This window comes from Octopus bimaculoides, chromosome 10 (genome assembly GCF_001194135.2).
Source record: "Octopus bimaculoides isolate UCB-OBI-ISO-001 chromosome 10, ASM119413v2, whole genome shotgun sequence".
NCBI classification, from domain to species: Eukaryota; Metazoa; Mollusca; class Cephalopoda; order Octopoda; family Octopodidae; genus Octopus; species Octopus bimaculoides.
In genome coordinates, this window is record NC_068990.1 from 24,166,357 (window position 1) to 24,174,722 (window position 8,366).

At 35.5% G+C, this 8,366-nt stretch overlaps 1 long non-coding RNA gene across 1 annotated transcript in view; it reads left to right on the forward strand.

The window, feature by feature from the left end:
- The window catches only part of LOC106874754 (uncharacterized), a 10,287-nt gene extending 4,412 nt beyond the window's left edge, over positions 1-5,875 (forward strand). The window contains exons 2-3 of the long non-coding RNA XR_001410052.1: positions 2,698-2,777; positions 5,613-5,875. This is a non-coding gene — a long non-coding RNA (uncharacterized LOC106874754). The remainder of the gene's footprint in view (positions 1-2,697; positions 2,778-5,612) is intronic.
- Positions 5,876-8,366: the final 2,491 nt, after the last annotated feature.

Below are 8,366 nucleotides of genomic sequence, written 5' to 3' on the forward strand. Positions count from 1 at the left end.
ATATATATATATATATATATAGTAAATGAGTATATGCATATATACGTACAGGTATGTGCATACCGACATCCACCTGTATGTATAGGTGCATATCTAGGGTGCGTCTGTGTGCCCTCGTGCATCACACACAGTTTGTATATGTATATATATATATATTTCGATATATGAGCATACACTCTGACAAGTGAGCTATTCGACGAGAGACAAACATGTATAATGAATTGTATAAATGAAAATCACATGAGAAACATACGCCATACAGACGCAGCCACATAGTACCAGCGTGTACACACGCGCGCACATACATACAGATACATTATAGAGAACACAACGTGTGCGATGGAAAACATGGTTAAACACCTATGTTAGTTATGTATCTAAACTTTTACGAATACATACGCACCAAGTAGACTAAGTGTATTAAAAAAAACACGCCCATGCTACAGCACGTTAAAAGGTGGACGTATACAAACGCGCACATACGCATATGCACGCACATATGCTCGCATTCAAACGCATACAGAAATGCACATGAACGCATACAACTACAAGTAACCTAAGAAACGAGGGAAACGGCCAGGCGCAGGAGTGGCTGTGTGGTAAGAAGCTTGCTTCCCAACCACATGGTTCCGGGTTCAGTCTCACTGCGTGCCAGCTTGGGCAAGTGTCTTCTACTATAGCTTCGGGCCAACCAAAGTGGATTTGGTATAAGGAAACTGGAAAGAGCCCGCCATATCTATCTATCTATCTATATATATATATATATATATATATATATATATATATATGGCGGGCTCTTGTGTGTTTGTGTTTGTCCCCCACTCGCCATCGCTTGACAACTGTTGTTGGTGTGTTTATGTCTCCGTAACTTAGCGGTTCGGCATAAGAAACCGATAGAATAAGTCCTGGGGTCGATTTGTTCGACTAACACCCTTTAAGGTTGTGCTCCAGCATGGCTGCAGTCAAATGACTGAACCAAGTAATAAAGAAAACCAAAAACTACAAAACACATATACAGACACGTCTCTCTCTCACACACACACGCAAACACGTTCTTAAATATGAACGCATGCTCCTATACACTTGTACATGTATATACACCCAGACACTCGCAGATACATACACAAACGGCGAGCTGGCAGAAACGTTTGCACGCCGGGCGAAATGCTTAGCGGTATTTCGTCTGCCGTTACGTTCTGAGTTCAAATTCCGCCGAGGACGATTTTGCCTTTCATCCTTTTGGGGTCGATAAATTAAGTACCAGTTACGCACTGGGGTCGATGTAATCGACTTAATCCCTTTGTCTGTCCTTGTTTGTCCCCTCTATGTTTAGCCCCTTGTGGACAATAAAGAAATAAGATACATACACAATCGCACATGGAGAGACACGAAAAGAAATAACAGATAAATGCAGATAGACATATAAAGACAAGGAGGAATCTGAATTTAATCACACCCAAATATGATTGCGCACACCCATACACACAAAAAAGCACAAATTCACACACACGCATACATTCGCATGCATATACACATGCCTTGCGCACATATGTGCATACGCGTACGCAAACGCACATGCACGCATACAAATACGAACTAGCAGAACATGGATATAGAAACATACACACATGCATTCATACGCACACACATGCACGCACACGCGCAAACGCACAAACGCATATACACACGCACATACACGCATACAAATACAAAAAATTTAAAACAGGAAAACACGTAAACGCTGAGATACACTCACGCACAAAAACACACACATAAACATATAAACACACACACGCACTCGCACATGCACACGTACACAATAAAGACGGGTGCGTACGCACGCACCTAAAAATCATAGAAATCCGCATTAAAAAAAAACTGCACAAACATACAGGCTACATAGGCTAGAAAACAAACACCTTTTGCATATGCAGAAACGCACTCATCTCTATAGTTAGACACACAGACAAACACACATACACCACACACGCAAAAATAAAAAAAAACACATACGCAAACACATTCACACGCACACAATAACACACATTCACACACGGACATAAACACGAAAACACATACAGAGAACCTCCATTTAAATTACACAGACAATCACAAACATGCATACACATTAGGTAGCTATAATCTGTAGCTGACTCACCAGCTATGCACTGCAGAGGTGAGTCATACCTAAATGCCATAAAGTATATTTTGTCGACCTTGTATCCCTAATGTTCTTCAAAATATAAATCCCCTTTCCATTCACTGGTTTTTTTTTTCAAACTGCAAATGACCGCATTAACACCTATCTGACAGCCACTGGCTGGCTTGTCTTACAATGTGTAACAGCTTTTCATAAGCTCTTGTTTGTTACTTTGTACCCACAGTATTTCCATGACAATTTTCTAACCCTTTTAATGCAGACACGAACGAACAAGACTGCCAGTGCTTTAAATCCTCTTAATAGTAAAATCATCAAATTTTTGTCAGTCTCTCTGTTTCTCTATCTCAATCTTTCTCTTTCCTTATATGGTTCCCTTCCTACCTCACTCCACCACACATAGAGCATATGGTCTGTACGTTACTGAAGATACACACATACACACACACACACATATATATATGTGTATATATAACATCAAAGAATGTAATATTTTTTTTTTAAATTGGAGTACATTATTCCTTATCTCTTAAATATAGAACGGAATTGGTGGCGTTTAACGATGAAATTATGAGGAAGAAATGTTGACTGTTTCAATTAAACTATTTGAGAGAATAGAGTAAGTGATTAAGTTATTGTTTATTAGATTATTCATGATGCAACTATGAATATTCAGCAGTATCAACTCATCAGTTATTCCATTACAACAAATACTGGGGAAAATATATGTTGAATAACTTACTTTAAAATAATTTTCTTTATCGTGTCTAATCAAAGACAGTAAAATGATAATCAACAACTGCAAGCGATTATCACAAACTATACAATGAAAACTAAGATACAGAAATATGAGTTGTATATGAACTGCAGAGCGCATACTTATTCTTCAGTGGATTAGAAAGTTAAAAATACTCGAAAGTTAAAAATAACGATTATATGCGTTGAAACCAAACTTAATCTAATGCAGACTGCAATATATCAGATTGTAGATTAATGATTTGCTGCTAATAGTTAGCTTTGTTTAAGATACTACATTGCACCAATATAAAAGCGAACTGTTCATGATTTTCTTTTCTTGTAGTGTAGGTCTGCCGGTGTATTTGATTACATTTTTCTGATTATTTCGTATCACTGATTTATCATTGATATAATACATTGACACATATACAGATTTAGTGTCAACCGCAGTAAGAAAGAATATACAACACTGTAATGGAGATTATAGAGATTATTGATATCTTCGACTTTCTTCGAGTTAGTCTCTTGTCACACTCTTTCGCTAGTTTCGCTTGAAGCTGTAGAGCGTCTTGAAGCGAGTTACGAGTTGTAACTTGCTTGAGGCTCTATGCACTCTAATGGCGAGAGACTGCCTCAGCTAAACAAAGCTATTATATATATAATAGATGCAAAACAAGGTGGGAAAAATAGTACAAAAATACCAAAGGTAGTGTAATACACTGTTTATTAAAGCCAAAATGTTACTCAGAGTTTCGTCAGACAGCTGCGGTAATACTGAATAGTAAACTGTGCGTATACCACTTCTTTTCTAAGTTCGAGCGACTGTCCGCAAGAAGAAGGTGTGTGTGTATGTGTGTGTATATGTTTGTGTGTGCGTGTACGTAGATAGATAGATAGATAGATAGATAGATAGATAGATAGATAGATAGATAGATAAATAGATAGATAGATAGATAGATAGATAGATAGATAGATAGATAGATAGATAGATAGATAGACAGACAGATAGATAGATAGAGAGCGAGAAAATTTTAAGAAGCAAATGTAGACTATGTAGAAAGGGCATGCCAGGCATTTATTAGTCCAAATTTTAAATGATTACAATTGGCAATGCGTATTTGCAACACACTGGTAAATTTGCAACAGGGAGAAAATTCAGTTTCTATTTTTCTTATAAAGATTATCATGTCTGCCGCCTGTCCGACGATATAATTACTTTACATCAGATCGTAAAGATATGAGCAACTGTTATAGGAAGGCAGTTTTTATGATAATGTTTGCAAAATCTGTTCTCATTGCCAATAGTTTTCTTTAACGTATTTTATTTGCTGATAGATTGTAGGAAAAGAAACATATATTACAGAAGTATATTACATCAGTATATGCATGTGAATGTTTGCACACATAAATATGCATGTAAATATATATATATATATATATATATATATATATCGGGAGGAGGGAATGCAAAATTCAATATTTCATATTTTCATCGATTCTATGCAATATCTGTCTCCAATCAGTCGGGTTGATATGTTGTAGTCTAGCGATATATTGTAGTTGTTTGGAGATAATGATTTCTAACATAGACAGGAGGTCATAGTTTTTAGTGTATCGAACAGTCAATTTAATCGACCTTGTTACTTCTTCGGAGTTTGATGTATCGACTCATGAAGGGTTAAAGGCTAAGTCGGACGCTGCAGAATTTGAGCTCAAACTGCTAAAATAAGCAGTTAAATACTACAAGACACTTTGTCCGATATTTAAGAGATTCTGGTATACTAATGGCAACCATTCAATTGTTTGCAGTATTCTTTCATTTTTCAAAAAATTTTCCATCACTCGTAGTCTGAGGTTACTTTAAATGGATATTGATAGAACTGAATGAAGCAGCTCCTGAATGAGTACTGCCTTCCAGCAAAAATCGATTAAAAATAGATTGTACATGATATAATATTAATGTTGATTATACAAAATACAAAGTAACGTCACTGGAGCGTATGACACATACGTCACTGCGTAGTTCTGCTTTCTTTGTGGGGAAGGTGTCTGGGAATCACATCTTTGGATTGTAAGACTCACGCGTTTCTATGTCGTTCTGCTTCTTCAATTAAGAAAACCAAATCTATCATTTGACCAATCTTTCCCTACATCAGCAGACATTTTGTATGCTGTTTAAATAAGGATAATTTTGTACTTGTTCTGAATCTGAATGAGACTTGGATCTCATAGCTGACGAAACGGTACAATGCTGAAACGGAAGCAGCCTATGATCCAGTGACGTCATACACAGCCCCTTCTCCTCACACAATATATGAGTTTTCACAAGTCTCAAAACGGGGGTATATTTTCTTGGTACTATCTCCACAACGAAAGATTTGGTCACGTCAGAATACATTCGAATGTGTTAAATATAACTTTACGCGAATAAGATAATGCATTTTATGTATATAAAGATATTTAACAATTTGATTCCAACCCACCTAAAACCACCCCAGATTCAATAATACGAAATTCCTGTTTCAAAAATTATTTGAATTATAAGTTCTGATCACACCTCTTTAATAATGAAAGTAATGTTACTAAATGCTTCATTATTTTCAAATTGATTGGAAAGAATCAGTCTATTTCGTATAAAATATTTCAAACAAAAGGGTTAAACATATTATGAAAGTGTTTCTATTTTATTATATTTTGTTGTCTTTATTTTTTGCAGGTTCTCCAGTTAGAAGTCACAAATCACTGTTGTTGACCAATGCATCATTTTTCTTTTTTCAAGAATTGCGTATCTCGGACTACATTATTCAACGTATCTTCCCTTAAGGCAGTAAAAAAAGTTAACTGTTAATGAAATATGTGATCAGCAATTAGTATATCGTAATTTCAATTCTCGAAACTCGAAGTACAAGTGAAAAATGATAGTACAAATGATAGAGCACTAAAAAAACTGAATGTTCCATTAGTATATCAGAAGCAAAAATAGACCAAGACAGATTATACACAATACAACACATTTAATGTTATAAATATGTTATGCGTATCTTATCTTCCTATGAAAGCCGTGAATATAGTTTTAGATTTATAGTATTTATAGTATTTCGAACCAAAACAATATAAAAAATTATATCATATATTATCTCATATATATAAGCAACCTGATCTAATTTTCTGGGCGATAAAGTTCCTGACACGCAAGTTAGCACAAGGTAGCTCTGATTTGTTGTGTGTATTTAGAAGTTGGTAAACTGACTCAGTATCTTACCTATCGTGAACAGTAAGATAAATTGTAGGACATTTAATTCTGTTGCTGGAACATGTCTCGAGCATTACACTTACTTCTGAACAACCGATTCTACGTAGTTCTACGAAGCGGAAAGATTTAGGTACCATTTCTAGTAGATTAGTGAATTTATTTGAAGCTCGCTAATTGGTTACAAGTCTCTTTTAGCATTATTGTTCAAGCTGGTAAATAAAGGAATTAAATCGCTCTGAAATAAGCAGGAGCCAAACTGAAATTAATGAATATTTTGTTGGATTAGAACAGTGGTTCCCAGCCTGGTGTCCGCTGTCCCCTGGTGGTCTGCAAAGGTAGTACTGGGGGTCTGTGAACTAAATTCAGAATTTCATATATACACACATAAGGGTAAGCATATTAAAAGGGGTCTGTGAGAAAACTCATCTAAATAAAATGGTTGGGAACCATTGTTGAGAACCACTGTGAAGAGGTTGGGAACCACTGAATTAGAAGCTCCGTTAAAATATCTTCGTGCCAAGAAATTTAGCACCGATTCCTCTTAGGATTTGCTTTCTTGATTTAATTTAATTTAAGACTAGAGAGACATAGATTGTATAGTTCGATAAGATTTTCTTCCTTATTCTCAGGTCGGCTCCTACTGACCGACTGACAAAAAATGCTGTTCAAAGTGTTTCCCATCGTGAGCTTTCCACATATTTATTGACAATCACATTGCTTAATGTTTTCTTTGTTCTTAAGACAATAAAATACACTATTATAGGAGAATTTGTTTGCTGTATCTAGCAGGTCAATAGACCACGTATAGGCATTCTTGTTGGTTAGAAGTCACCAATGCTTGATACTGAAAATAATAAAATATATGATTTTAGGTAGATTTGGTTGCTATTTCTAGTGGGTTAAGCAACAACACATAGGCTGTCTCGTTTTCTAGAAGACACCAATGATTGGAGTTGAAGATAATTAGGCGCAGAAGTGGCTGTGTGGTAAGTAGCTTGCTTACCAACCACATGGTTCCGGGTTCAGTCCAACTGCGTGGCACTTTGGGCAAGTGTCTTCTACAATAGCCTCGGGCCGACCAAAGCCTTGTGAATGGATTTGGTAGACGGAAACTGAAAGAAGCCCGTCGTATATATGTATAGATATATATATGTGTGTGTTTGTGTGTCTGTGTTTGTGCCCCCACCATCGCTTGACAACCGATGCTGGAGTGTTTACGTCCCCGTAACTTAGCGGTTCGGCAAAAAGAGACCGAAAGAATAAGTACTAGGCTTACAAAGAAAAAGTCCTGAGGTCGATTTTCTCGACTAAAGGCGGTGCTCCAGCATAGCCGCAGTCAAATGACTGAAACAAGTAAAAGAGTAAAAGAGTACGATTGTAGGAGAGTTTCTTTACTAATTCGAGCATGTCAAGAAACCAAGAAAAGACGCTCTCATTGACTAAAAGACACCAACGTTCGTTGCTGACCAACAATCAGGCTTTCCTTTTCAGGCATGATGCATCTAGGAATACATCATCAAACGTGTCTACACTTAAGACAGCCGAAAGATTTAGGTACCATTTCTAGCAGATTAGTGAATTAATTTGAAGCTCGTTAATTGGCTACAAGTCTTTTATAGCATTATTGCTCAAGCCGGTAAATATTGACCTTTATCATCACAAGGGGTCGATAATTGGTTTGGTCAGTAACAAAAACAACAATAGTTATTGAATTTATTCATACAGATCAATATTTGAAATCTTTTAAAGAAAACGAAACACTATTCGGCCTTAGAGTACTTTGCTTTCATGCGGATAAAAATATTACGAGTGATGAAAAGCAATCAATAACACTTGAATTTCATTAATATTTCATATGTATTTCAATTAATCTATGTATATATTTATTTCTGCGTCTTTATACATACATACATACATACATACATACATACACACATGAACACACACACACATATATACATGTGTGGTTTTGTGTATACATATATATATATGCATATGTATTTGTATATAGATGTACATATATATGTATATATATGCATATATAGATGTATATGTATTATGCATATATATATTATCTATATGTATATATAAATATATATCAGTATAGGTATGTATGTATGTATGTGTGTATGTTTATATATATATATATATATATATATATATATATATATATACACACACATACATACATACATACATACATATGCTACACAACCT